Source organism: Agelaius tricolor, unplaced genomic scaffold (assembly GCF_023055355.1).
Source record: "Agelaius tricolor isolate 1412-34295 unplaced genomic scaffold, bAgeTri1.0.p SCAF_17, whole genome shotgun sequence".
In the NCBI taxonomy this organism is placed as follows: domain Eukaryota; kingdom Metazoa; phylum Chordata; class Aves; order Passeriformes; family Icteridae; genus Agelaius; species Agelaius tricolor.
In genome coordinates this window covers 15,958,741-15,972,377 of record NW_027269277.1, presented here as the reverse complement: position 1 = coordinate 15,972,377, position 13,637 = coordinate 15,958,741, and positions in this window count along the sequence as shown.

Below are 13,637 nucleotides of genomic sequence, written 5' to 3'. Positions count from 1 at the left end.
CTTTAAATGTGAAGTCTGGACTAGGATGAAGCCATCAAGAACAGTGTTGGGCCCACACAATCCCAAGTCAGAAGCTGTTTCCAGTGCTCCTGCTCTGAACAGCTTCCAGACCCTCTAAACACACAGGTTTAAATAATTGCCCTTCAGTCTGGAAATATTGGCTCTTCTCTTGTATCAAATAACACCTAATGTCATTGTTGCTGAAGGCAACCAGGATGAAATTGCCTGCCTTATTTTTCCCAGTGTGTTGGCTTTATGCACTTGGCAGCATTTGGAGTCAAATCAATCTTGCTTTCCTCTCCTGGACAGGTACTTAGTTTTGCTGATGTCAGGGTCCAGCTTTAGTGCAGAGGAGGGAGAGGAGGCAGGGCATGGCTGAGAGCACAGGGACTTGGCTTGCAAAGCCCAAGGAAGGATTGAGGCTACTTCATTAAATCATAAAATGGTTGGGTTGGGAGGGATCTCAAAAACCTCCTCCCTCCAGCCCCCTGCCATGGCAGGGACACCTTCCCCTATCCCAGACTGCTCCAAGCCCCATCCAGCCTGGCCTTGGACATTGCCATGGATGGGGCAGCCACAGCTGCTCTGGGCACCCTGTGCCAGGGCCTCACCCTCACTGTGAACCATTGTTTCCTTATGTCTAATCTAAACCTGCCTTCTGTCAGTTTAAAGCCATTCCCCCTTTCCTATCACTCAATGCACTTGTTAAAAGTCCCTCTCCAGCTCTCTTGGAGCTCCTTTAGACACTGGAAGGGTATTCTCCACATTGAAGAGGTTCTCCAGGCTGAGCAATCCAAATTTTCTCAGCCTGCCTCAACAGGAGAGATGCTACAATCTGAGTTTCCCTGGCCTAGTGCTTCTACCTTGTGCAGAAAAGGGCTGGCAGAGGTTTGGAGAGCTCAGCTGGGGATTTGGGATGCTTGGGGATTTGTACCTGCTGCAGCCCAGGAGGTGTTCCTTGGCCTGCACCAGGAGCTCCTCCTGTGGCAAAGCTGCCTTTCAGATAAAGGGCATTGGATGCTCTGAAGAGGAGTTTCAAGGGACAGTGAAGTACCCCAGGACCTGTGGGGACTCCTGACCAGTGGATGGGTGGCAAATCAGCTTTGGGAGGAGCTCAGGGGATGTGCTTTGCTGTACACTGAACATGTACAGCTTCCCCTGGGCTGTGAGTGCCCAACTGGCTCACAGAGCCAGACCTTCCCTTCCCTTCCCTTCCCTTCCCTTCCCTTCCCTTCCCTTCCCTTCCCTTCCCTTCCCTTCCCAGCGCTGTCTCTTCTCTCCATCTCTGCACATTATTCCTTTCATCTTCTTCAAGAGGCCTCCTGCTGTCCTAAATCTCTTTTCTCACCTTGTTTAGACACTGCAGCCCAGTCCAGGACCTGAAAAGGGTGAGCATGACCAAGATTATGGCTCTCCCTGTGGGGTGCCCATGGGCAGCCTGGTGGCAGCTGGACAGAGCACTGCCACGGGTGCTTGAGAGGCCAGGGGTGACCTCCCTGGGCACACAGATCTTTAGGAGGTTTGAGCTTTAGGATCTTTGCTGGTTTGAGCCTTTCACTTTGTTAAACTGCCTTCATCTTGACCCATGAGTGGTTTTTCCACCTGCTTTTGTCCTCCCACTCCATCCCATTCCCTCTCCTGCTGAGGAGGGGAGGGATAGAGCAGCTTGGTGGGCACCTGGCATCCAACCAAGGTCAGCTCACCACAGGAGTGCAATCTTCTTTCCTTGCTTTATTTGTGCTGTGACTGCTTTGGGCTAGTTACCTTTAATTACTGGCTCTGCTGAGGCTGGTTGAGTCTTTTCCAGTGAATGGTTTGGAGGTCCTTGCTCCCAAACAATGAAACCACTTACCATCACTTATCTTTTAAATCAGAGTTTATATTTAGCTGGTGCCTTCCATCCAGGCTGCCTCTCCACAGCTGCACAGAGGAAAGCCCTGCAGTCCTGCTGTTCACAGGAGGATTGCAATGCTCTCCCCAGCCCTGCTGCCCAGCTGAGCTGTGATCTCCAGGAGAACATCAGGCCCCACACTGCTTGCTTTGATGAGCTCAGTTTTGGCAATTTCTTCACTTTGATCATCATTATAGAGTGGAAAACTCTTCTAGGTGTGTACAAAGACATTAAAGCTCTCACAGCCACCACACAGAGGAGAGAGCAGCTGAGAGTCCCCTGTGTGAGAGCAGCTCTGCTTCTCTTTCCTGGGGGTGGGAGCAGAGCTCAGTGAGGGGACCAAGCATCTGCTCTGGATCCCAAAGGGCTCGAGACTTCTGAATGTGAGTGTTGTAAACCAGGAGATGGGATGGTTTGTCCTGAAATAACTTGTGTTTAATGCAGGCTGAAGGGAGCTGGGAGCAGCCTCAGCATTCCCCAGCCTGTTGTTTCCCTTTACACACAGCCCCAGGAGCAGGAACTGCTGCAAGGATTTCCTTCAGCAAGCACTGCCTGCACCAGCAAGAGCTGTGCTCCCACCAGCCCTGCAGAAATGGGGCAGTGGGCAGGGAAACTGTCCTTCCACTCATCCCACCCACTGATCATGGCTTTGGAACAGCTCTCTGGGGACACAGTGCTTTAAACACCATGGGATCCTTTTGGTCACCCACACCCAGCAGCCAAACCCAGCTGTGTGGTGTCCCTGGGAGCATCTGGGTGTGCAAACCCCCTCTAGGATCTCCTGATGGGGAGACCCCTAAATAGTTCTGTGCCAGGATTGAGAAACAAACAGACTTTTGGTTTTTTCAGTCTTCAGGTTGTTGTTTATTTTTCTCTTATCAACAGTTCAGCACAGGGTCTGCACGCCAGATTTAGAGTACAAGGGGAAAGGCATCAAAAGTCACAAGACACACAGGTTCAAGGTCTTTTAAAACTATTTTGTCCAATTAACTCTTGGAATGTATTTTTTTTCTATCTTTCTACCAATTAACTAATTATTTGTCTGTTCACACAACATCTGCATTGAGGCTCTTTCTAACCAATCCCCCTGTGCCACCAACACTACAGAAAATGGAGCAGATGAAGAACAAGAAGGAGATCAGACAACACCAAAACCCTCCATCTTGTCTCCTATCCACCTCCAAACTAAAAAACTCAAGACTCTGAGTTTTTCACCCTGTGATAAACTATACGTTCTGGTTTGAAAGCAGTGAGAGATTCCAAGTCAGAAATACAATTTATTAGGAAAAGGAAAACCAAAATACATGCAATAAAACAAAAGAAAAACCACTGACAGAGTCAGAACCCAACCTGACACTCTGTGGGTCAGGGTGTTGGTATCAGTCCAGTTGGAATTGTGGCTGCAGCCCTCCTGCAGTGTCAGGGGTGGTTCTGTTGGAGCAGGGATCCTGGAGAAGGGTGGAGTCTCTTCCTCTGAAGAGCCAGTGGAAAAGGCAACTGTTGCTCTGGGAATCCAGTGGAAAGACTGACTGTTCTGTCCCAAACCCCAGATTATATCCAGGTGGGGATGCTTAGCTCCTCTCCCTGGGTGGAGCATCTCACAACGGGCTGATATCATTCTCTGATTTATGTGATCCATTGTGGTCCAATGTGGTCCATTAAACAGAAATGGCTTCTGGAGGGAATTATCTCTGAGTTGTGGGGAAAGGCATTGATGGGCCTATTAACAGGAGATAAGGTAAGATACAATGCCCCTCCTGGTTTCAGCAGCTCTTGAGGATGGAAATAAAATACATCTTTATATTGTAACCTAGGACACTACCACTATCTATTTCACACACTCGTGGATTCCAGTTCATCCCAAAGCCTTGGAAGCTTTCTCCATGGGTGAGGGTTAAAAGCAGTGTTCTCCTGGGGGTCAGGACATCTCAGGACAGGCAGAGGAACATTCCCCATGTCCTGGGTTCCCACACCTGGGGGCTGTCCCCCCGTTTCTCAGGATGGAGGGATGTTTGGGCTGAGGCTGTGAGCTCAGAGGATGCTGTGCCCAGCCCCACACGCCCTGCTGGCTGCCTGACCCTGCTCCACACAGGACAAGATGCCAATGAGAGGGCAAAGAGCCCTCATCTAATTATTGTGCTATATTTGTACATGAGAGAAGGGAACTGAGCAAGAGCCATGCTGCTGCTGGGAACTTGATGGCTTTAGGTGAATTGAGAGACAGGGCACTCCAATTAAGGCTTTTTCTTTCCTTTTTGCACACAATTCCTCCTTTTTCCTCTGCCTGCCTGGGAGGCTGGACTGCCTGCAGTGCTTCCCATGGCAGGAGGTGGCTGCAGGGGGGTTAAGTTGTGCATCCCTGGGAGGATGCAGAGGGGTGCAGGGACAGTCGGGAGCATCAGGGGACAGCCTGTCCCACCAAGGGGTTGTGACAACGCCCTCCTGGCACTGGCCATGCACAGATGGAAATGAAATGCACCACTCTCTTGACGGTGTTTCAAAATGCCATTAAGGGATCAGAGCATGCTCCAGCCCGGGTGCTGGCAGCAGGCAGGGGAGTGAAAGAATTGATTGGCTTCTCCCCGTGATCCAAAAGGGTTCCGATGTCAGGCCATTCATTGTGGTGGCTGGGATGCTAACACCATCCACAGGAGCCAATGGGTGACTGTGCTAATGGCTAATCCGGGCTGATGGATGGCCTGGGGGAGATGCTGCTGCTGCTGCTGCTGCTGAGTAAGGGGGAGGCAGCAAGGGGAGAGGGAGGCAGCAACAGGCTGGGACCCAGCAGGCACTTTCCCAGTGTGAAAAACACCAATCACTTGGTTTTAAAATTTTAAAAGTTCAATAATAATAAAATGGTTATAAAATAGTAATATAATTAGAGTAATATTAATTTGGACAATTTGGATTAGGACAATACAAGACAATAAGAATTGAGAGTTAGGAACATCCAGGTACCTCTTTCTGGGCAAAATAAGCCCGAAAAAGGACACAGTTAACAGAGGATTAACCCTTAAAAGCAACAGCCTGTTGCATATTCATACATCTCATACATGATGCATAAATTCCATTCAAACACAGGATTCTGTCTGGGCAGTGTCAACTTCTTCCTCTGAATCCTGAGGCATCTTCAGGGCTGAGTGAGGCAGGAAGAAGTTCAATTCTTCTGATAATGGAGCAATAAATTCTTTTTCTCTGAAAGATTTTGGTGTCCCGTGGCTGCTATCTCCATGTGAGTACCTCATTCCTTTCTTTAAAAAAGCATCCCACATACATAGTTTCTATTTTAACTTTTTGTTATAACCTAAAACTATATTTAACACACTACTTAAGAAAATTAATACAGCATAACTCTCTAACATAACACATATAATATTCATTTTAATATTTGCAAAAAGCCAGTCATAAAATAGGCATTTTTCACAGCAGCCAGTGTGGGAGCTGGAAGGGGGAGGCAGTGGGCAGGCAGATCAGGCAAGTACCCATGTCCTGGCTCCCCTGCTCAGGGTGCTCACAAAAGAGGTAACATCTGAATTTAGCCACTTGGTTTTTGCCAGGTCTGAACTACAGAGTAACAAAGAGATGGCAAAAGCCTTCCCTGTGTCCTCTCTGCAGCCCTTTTAAAATCTCAGATATATATCTTTATTTTGAATTAGAACTGCACTGGGGTTGCCAGCATCTTCAGAAAAGATGAATGCAAAAGAGAGGGCGGTAGGAAATAATAAGATTAGCAATCCCATGGAGGGCAGTCGTGCTAATTAGCAGCAGACAGGGGCTGATGTGTTCCCCAGCACACCAGCCCAAGCTTCCTGTGGCTCTAGGGACAGGTCCTGCCTCCCCAGGCACATCTCTGTGTTGAGGGAGCATTGCTCCTGGTTTGCACTGGGGTCAGGAGGAGCAGAGCTGGTGCCTGTGGTCCCCCTGCCCTGAAGGGGGGGCCCACTGGGGAAGGTTTAACTGGACCCCACCCCTGTGGGGGGATAGAATGTAAGAAAATAAAGATAGTGCAGGAGGCAATCTCACCCCTGAGGAGTTGCAGCTGTGCTAATCCCCAAAGATCAGGAACAGGCCTGCCCTTAACAGGGCACAGCTGTGTCCAATGAGGATGAGTGCTACAAAAGAGTGGGGTAGCTAGGGGAGAAGGGAGTTGGAGTTTGTGGCTGTGCTGTGAAGAGGAGTCAGTGCTGTGAGGAGCTGCCCATGAGAAATCACCAAGAAGGTATGGGACTTTTGCAATACGATGACAGCAGCACCCCAAACCATGGCTTGTGCTGAGCTTTCAGTTCATGGCCAGGCTGGTGGCTCACAGGGGGAGGGCTGGGGCTTGCCAGACCCCTGGTTCCATCTGCACAAAGGCTCTCCCATAGCACCTTTCCTCCAAAACACAGCTTCCATACCTGTGTGCAAGGGAACAGATTGACTTCAAATGGCTGCAGCCCAAGGAGCCTCTCTTGGTGTTATTGATCACCTACTGATTACTCCAGCACTTGGTATTCAGCTTGTAAATAAGAGTACAGGGTAAATCTAAAATGGAAGCAGAGGGATGATAAAATTCTGCTCATCTACAATAAACTCAAAGAACTTTCCCCCTTCTGCCCCCCCTCCAGCTTTATTATGAAGTCCAATAAAATACCCTGGGGACAAGGAGGAAGAGAGAGTATCAATTCAAAGGCAACATCAAAAGGCATCTCTATTTATTTCAGCGTGTCAACAGGCACAGAGAGATGCTCCCAGCCAAATGTGGCAGCTGCTCCAAGTGCAGCAGCCCAGCCCCTTCCCTGCCATGCCCAGCCAGCTCTGCTCAGCCCAGGGCTGTGCAGGAAAGACAGGCCCAATCCCATCCATTGCCCTCAGATAAGTTTCTATTTTGATGGCAAGCACTTCAGGTGTTAGATGGGGAGCTCAGTGCCATGGACTCTTCTCACTGCTTCCAGCCCATCTCTGCAAAAGAGAAAAAAAAAAAACCCAAATGTTCTGTGGCTAAAAATAGCTATTCCTCTTCTCTCTCTGTGCTCTGCAGGGCTGTCCTTTGGGCTCCCAGCAGTGCCAGGTGCCCTGCACCTACCACAACCAGCTGAAGGAGACTGTGATTTAATGGCAGGATGTTATGCCCACCTTTGCCAGCCTTGCAAACATCAGTTTGTGATATCCCATGGTTGAAGTAAGCCCCAGCTGCTGGGGTCATGGAATTAATGAGGATTTTCAATCCTGGGAGAAGTCCAGTCTCTCATAGACAGCCATGGGAGGTTTCTCCCATCCTCTGAGGGCAGGGGAAGCCTCTCCCTGCTCTGACTCCCTCACAGGGACCTGTGCAGGCACTGCCCAAAAGGCAAGGCTTCTCTGCACCTCCTTTATGGAAAAAAGCAGCCTTGGGCCCACCACTGAAGCCTATCCATAAGTATTAATAATATTTAATGTATGGGTTTTGTCATTGTTGTTATGTTAATAATGGTCTAATTTGACTAGACAGTGTTTGGTAAATCAGCTGTTTTCCGCTCTGTTTAGTGGAGTAATGTTAATCCAGTCTTCCTTTGATTAAAATACTGACTAGAATTGGTCAGAAAATATCAGAAAAGCAAGTCTAAAACTAAAATAATTGTTTCCATAAAGGAGAAAGTAAGACAGCATTGGGTAGACGTGTATGGCAAGTTGTATTCCTTTGGAAAGTACATTGATGCTAAGTAAGGAAAATGCTACTTTTTGTCAGTAGCAAATTATACTTCTAGTGTTTTCTCACACTAGGTAGAAGGATTTTGGACATTTGGCTAAACTATGATCAAGAGAGGTTTGTTTTCTCTCTACTGCTTCAAGCAAGGGAAAAAATCTCCTGGAGTCACTTGAGGCCCTGACACCTTTCAGGTGCTCCAAGGCTCAGGAGGATGGGCTGTCCTGCCTTTCCCCTCTGGGCTCTTTAGGAGACTTGGGAACGTTTTGTCTAAATTGTGCTTTTCCCCAGAACTTTTGAGGTGGCAAACCCTGAGCAGGGACTGTGCCAAGTTATTATCCCTCGGTGCCATGCCAGGGGAAGCTGCAGCCCCATCCCCTGGGAGGATCTAGGCTCCCTGGTGCTGAGGGCAGGTTGTGTCCTTGCTGCTGGTGTGGGGCACCAGCACTGCTGCCCTCCGAGGGTGTCACACTCAGTGCCAGCACTGAGGACAGAGTGCTTTTGTGGCAGTGTTCCCTCAAGAATGAGGCTTTTAAATATAGCAGGATTGACTCAAAATCCCAGATTAATTCACTTCTAAATACCAGCTCTTGGATTCTCATCCTCTGCTTCTAGGTGCATATCCCCAAGCCTCAGTGGGTGTTTATGAGATCTTGAAATTTAATCCTCGAAGAATACATTAAACCTTCAATTCCTTGCGCAGTCCAGTGATTTTGGAGGCTGAGGCCTGGAGGAACAAATAAACATTCTGAGACAATCAGGACCAGCAGTGTTTTGTGCTGATCCCCTTGGGGCAGTGACAGCCCTGCACAGCCTGAGGCATTTATCAGGTGGATTGAATGAGGGTTTTCACAGCCTTTGGGTAGCTACTGAGTTCCCCCTTTTCCTGTGTTAAGAGAAGGCAAAACCCTTCCCTTAACTTCCTTCAGGGCAAGGGCTTCTGCTTGTGTTCCACAGAGCCTGAGTGTCCATTATTTCTTGGGTTGAGGAAAAAGATGAAGTGTTTGAAGCCTCTAAGTGCAAGGGTAAATTTCCAGAGGGGGTTGTGCCCCCTGGAGAAATTTCAGTGGCATCTACAAAGCCTTTCATATGCAGTTTCTGGCTGCCAAGGGATGGGGCAGCCCCTGAGCTGTGGAATCATTGGCATGAAGCTTCCAGATATTTGCAAGCTCAGCTGAAAGTCCCCTCAATTTATATTTTCAAGCCCACGGCCTCACCAAGATGCTGGGGGAATATTCAGGTTTTCAGCAGGAAAAAAAACCCCAGCACCCAAGGAACACCTATCCCACCCCACAGCCTCTGCTGCTGGGCTGGAATGGTGGGGAGCAAAGCCTGCAGCCTCATTTCCCCAGCAAGAAGTGACCTCTCCAGCCTTCAATGCACCACAAGAACTCACAGCCACACTGAGGGCAGAGGAAAAAAAAAAAGCTTTCTCCTATCTGAAAAGAGAGGACAAAGTTAAAAGCAACTCCACAAATGACTGCTGAGAATAGAAATCCCCTGTGTAACCATGGCTTCCTCACCACATGCACGCCTGAAATGCAGGTGCCTGATGCTGGCCTTGCTGTGCTGCAGGTAGGGCCTGGGAGATGGCCCAGGAAAATGCTGCCCTGCTGGCTGTGGGTGATGCTGGGGACAGCGATGGCCTCGGCCCAGGGTGGGGGTCCCTATGCTGGAAGTGCCTGAGCAGGGGGCACAGAAGCAGAAGCACCAGTGACTCCCTGTCCCAGAGGTGCCTGAAGGAGCTCAGGTCTCTCCTGCCAGAGCCAGCCCCAGTGGAGGGGCTTTGCTGGCTGTGTGGCACCCAGCCTGCCCTTGGGAGCACAGCTGAATCCTCCTGGGACAGGCCAAGGCCACTCTGCCCAGCACAGCCTTGCTTTCAGCCTCTTGGGTGCCTTTTGATCCTCTCTGGCAGAGAGCACCCAACACTTGTGTTGTCATCTTATCACAGGGGTTCCCTGCTGTTATCACCTCATCACAAGAGTTTCACACCTGCTTGGTGTTTCTCATGGGCAGCTCCTCAGAGCACTGACTCTTTCCTCTTCACAAAGTGACCAAGTGACTCCAGCTCCCTTCTCAACCCCACCCCACTCTTTTATAGCATCTTCTTCTCACTGGTTACAGCTGTGGCCTGGTAAAGTCAGGCCTGCTCCTAATCTTTGATCATTGGCCCAGCTGCAGCTCCTTAGGGGTAACATTACTTTCTACACTATCCTTATTCTCTTATATTCTATCCCCCTACACACCCCAGACCACAATCCTGCTTCCACTAGCTCTTCCAGGCCCTGCACCGTGGAGGGATTTATCATGCAGGCAGGCAACAGGGGAATAAACACGTGCCAAGACTGAGAATGGCAATATGTGAATGCCTCCAGTTCCTTCCTCCAAATCAATCACTCTGGGACTCTAATTACCACACTTGCCCTGGCTACACACCAGCTTGATATGGAAAATGAGTGTGGAGCATTTATTGCTGCTGATCCTAGAGCCTTCATTTTTGATATTAAACCATGTTTAAGTCATTGCAATGCAGATTAAAGCAAGGCAGGCCATGGGCAGGCTCTGGTTTGCTTAGGGAGGGTTTGGTTGCTCCCTGTCCAGGAGCAGGATGGTGCTGGCCCTGCTCCCCTCTGTGCTGACTCTGTGTCAAGCCCTGCCTGAATCCTGTCTGCTTTCACCCCCACACCTCCTCTGCATGTGGATTTATGGTTGTTTAGACACCAGGACTAGGGAGACTGCTGTAAGTGTGGTATTTTCACCAAAGGGACAGGTTGCAGTGGTGCTTATAACCCTGCTAGATGCAGCAGAAGTGGTGGTTTCTGAGGTTTTAAGCTTTCCTAAATAGATGGCCATGCCTGTCAGTATGAATCAGCTCTTGCTTTCAGAAAAGCTTGCTTTCTTTATTTTGTTACAAGAGCCCTTGACCTTCAGTGACTAGTTTGCATTGAATCTTCAACAATTGTGAAATCATTTCTCACACAATCTGGGAGTGTGCTACAGAGCCCAAACCTTTTTTTGCCCTATTTTGCAGTACAGCTCCTGCAGGGTGATGGGACCTTGGCCACTTACACAGGGCCTCAGTCATGAGTGTAGGGACACAGTTTGGGGTCACTGGGATGAGGCTGTGCTGTGTGCACACAGTTTGGGGTCCCTGGGATGGGGCTGTGCTGCAGGCACAGTTTGGGGTCCCTGGGATGGGGCTGTGCTGTGTGCACACAGTTTGGGGTCCCTGGGATGGGGCTGTGCTGCAGGCACAGTTTGGGGTCCCTGGGATGGGGCTGTGCTGTGTGCACACAGTTTGGGGTCCCTGGGATGGGGCTGTGCTGCAGGCACAGTTTGGGGTCACTGGGATGGGGCTGTGCTGTGTGCACAGTTTGGGGTCCCTGGGATGGGGCTGTGCTGTGTGCACACAGTTTGGGGTCACTGGGATGGGGCTGTGCTGTGTGCACACAGTTTGGGGTCCCTGGGATGGGGCTGTGCTGTGTGCACACAGTTTGGGGTCCCTGGGATGGGGCTGTGCTGTGTGCACACAGTTTGGGGTCACTGGGATGGGGCTGTGCTGCAGGCACAGTTTGGGGTCACTGGGATGGGGCTGTGCTGTGTGCACACAGTTTGGGGTCACTGGGATGGGGCTGTGCTATGTGCACACAGTTTGGGGTCACTGGGATGGGGCTGTGCTGCAGGCACAGTTTGGGGTCCCTGGGATGGGCTGGCCCAGCCTCATCCCCAGTGGGCACAGCTGTGAGCAGCAGGTGAGCAGCACTGGCAGCAATGAGCCATGGAGTGCCCAGGTGTGCTGAGCAACCACCAAAGGGAGCACAGGGCACACAGGGGCAGTGCATCAACAGGAGGGGGGTAAAGGGTTGGGCTAAAGAACAAGAAGGGCAGATGCTTGCAGCCTTCTGCAGTGGTTTGGTGTCACTCTGTATGGGTTGAACCTTCTGAAATTGTATGGTGACACTCTTTATTGTGGCTGTCTTGACTGTGGCATCTACTGTGACACATGGGGTCTCAAAGTGATTTTCAGAGCAGGGGAGGGAGCAGAGAGGGTCCAGGAGTGAAAAGACATGGAGCAAACACCAAGCTTATGGTTCACCCTGAGTAGGCACAGGCCAGGTGGAGGAAAGGGAGAATCAATGTAAGGCCTGCCTGAGCAGGAGGGCTCCCTGGTGGCACTGGTGACATCCCAGACAGCCCAGCTTCTTGCACACACACCTGGTGACACCAGGCTGGTCACCAGCTGCTGCTCTGTCCTTACAGGAGGGACCTGCACCAGCTCCACCCCATCCAATGCTTTCCCATTTCCCCGATCCCACCCCTGGCGGCAGCTCAGGTGAGTGTGAAATGTGATTCATGCAGGGCACGGCGGAGGGGAGGAGTGGCCGCTGCTGAATAATTCATCCCTGCCGGAGCAGAGTGTCCCCTCCCAGGGCAGAGGAGCAGGAGGATGTCACCTCGGGCTGGGTGCTGTTCCTGCCCCTGGAGGGGAATGAGGACCTGCACTCCCTGCTTGGCCAGGGCATCTCCAGCCCTGTGGCATCAGCACAGCCCTCCCGGGGCAGCTGCACATCTCAGACTCCCTCTAGAGCACCCGTGGAGTGCCAAGGCTGGGATCCATTCCTCTGAGCACACCTGGACAGGACGTGTCTGTGATTTGGGGCACACGAGGTGGGGAGTCCTGGAGGAGACCATGTGTGTTAGCTGGAGGGAGGAATCAGTCTCTGGGGCAGCAGTGTTTCATCTGCCACAGCTCTGTAAGCCCCACTCTCCTCCTGCCACCACTGATGCACATCTGATGGGAAAGGAGCTGCTCCAGCCACGGGCCTGGGAAGGGCAAGAAATGAGAAGAAAAAAGCACAGAAGGGAAATGGAGGGAAACCACATGGCTCACCCTGACATCTCCTTCCCTCTCCAGGCCAGCCCTGAGCCCTGGCTTGTGTCTGGTGGTGGGACAGAGGATGGGCAATGCACCCCAGAGCTGTCCCAGCAGGCACAAGGAGCCCAAAGCTGCCCCGAGGGGGGATCTGCTGCTGGGCAGGGTCCTGTCCCAGCCCAGGGACAGAGCGGGGAGGTGGCAGCGCTCCACATCGCCATGGCAACCTGCAGAGACAGCTCCATGCCTGGAATCCCGAATCGCTGGGTGAGCCCTGGCAATCTCTGACCGCAGCAGGGACAGACAGACAGACAGGCTCGGGCTGGGGGCCCCTGCTGGGGATTGGCCACAGGGCGTCTCTGCCCTCCGAACAGGGATTTGCTGATCCTCTCTGGAGCAGTTTTGTCCCGTGCCAGAACAGCTGAGCCAGAGGTGCTGCTCCTGACAGGGCATCAGTGTTTCTCTGCACGGATATCTGCACCCTGACTCCTGCTGGGAGGGCTCTCTGCTGCTGAAACTCAGTGGAGCCTTGGTTAGTGCATGGCAAGGGAGAGGCTGTGTCAAACAGAGCTGATGGGGAGCTGCTGTCCCCTGTGCTGGTGGAGCTGCTGGTTAGGGACATGTTCCTGCATTTCTAACACTCTGGAGATTTGGTCCAAGGAGATCCTCAGAGGAGATCAGCAGCCTGGAGATGCTCTTGCAAGGCACAGTGTTTCTGCTCCAGTGGGATGTGTCCCCATCCCTCTGCTGTGTGACACACAGGTGCCTGGTACCCCCTCTCTTCCATTTCATCAGCGTGGCCCCACATGGGACCAGAGCATGGATGGGAGAGTGAGGCTCCCCAGCTTTGCCCCTGCTGCAGTTCCATCCACATCTCCTGGTGTGGGAACCCAGGACATCCCTCTGGCTGTCCAGGATTGCCAGGACCCCTGCCAGGGGGCTCAGAGACCCTGGCACGGAGCCCAGAACACCTGTGGGTTTGATTATGACCCATGGAGCAAATTACCAACCTTATATGAAGGTCAGCCAGCCACAACAGTTTAGGTAGAATAATAGTGAAGCTATCACAGGGTGGAAAAGTAGATTTTGGGGTTTCTGGAATGGGGGTTCAGGGGGCAAGATGGAGGGATCTGGGTGTGTCCAGCCTTTCTCCTTCTTCTTCTTCTTGGCCTCCATCTCCTGCTGTGATGGTGGCACTCACAGATTGG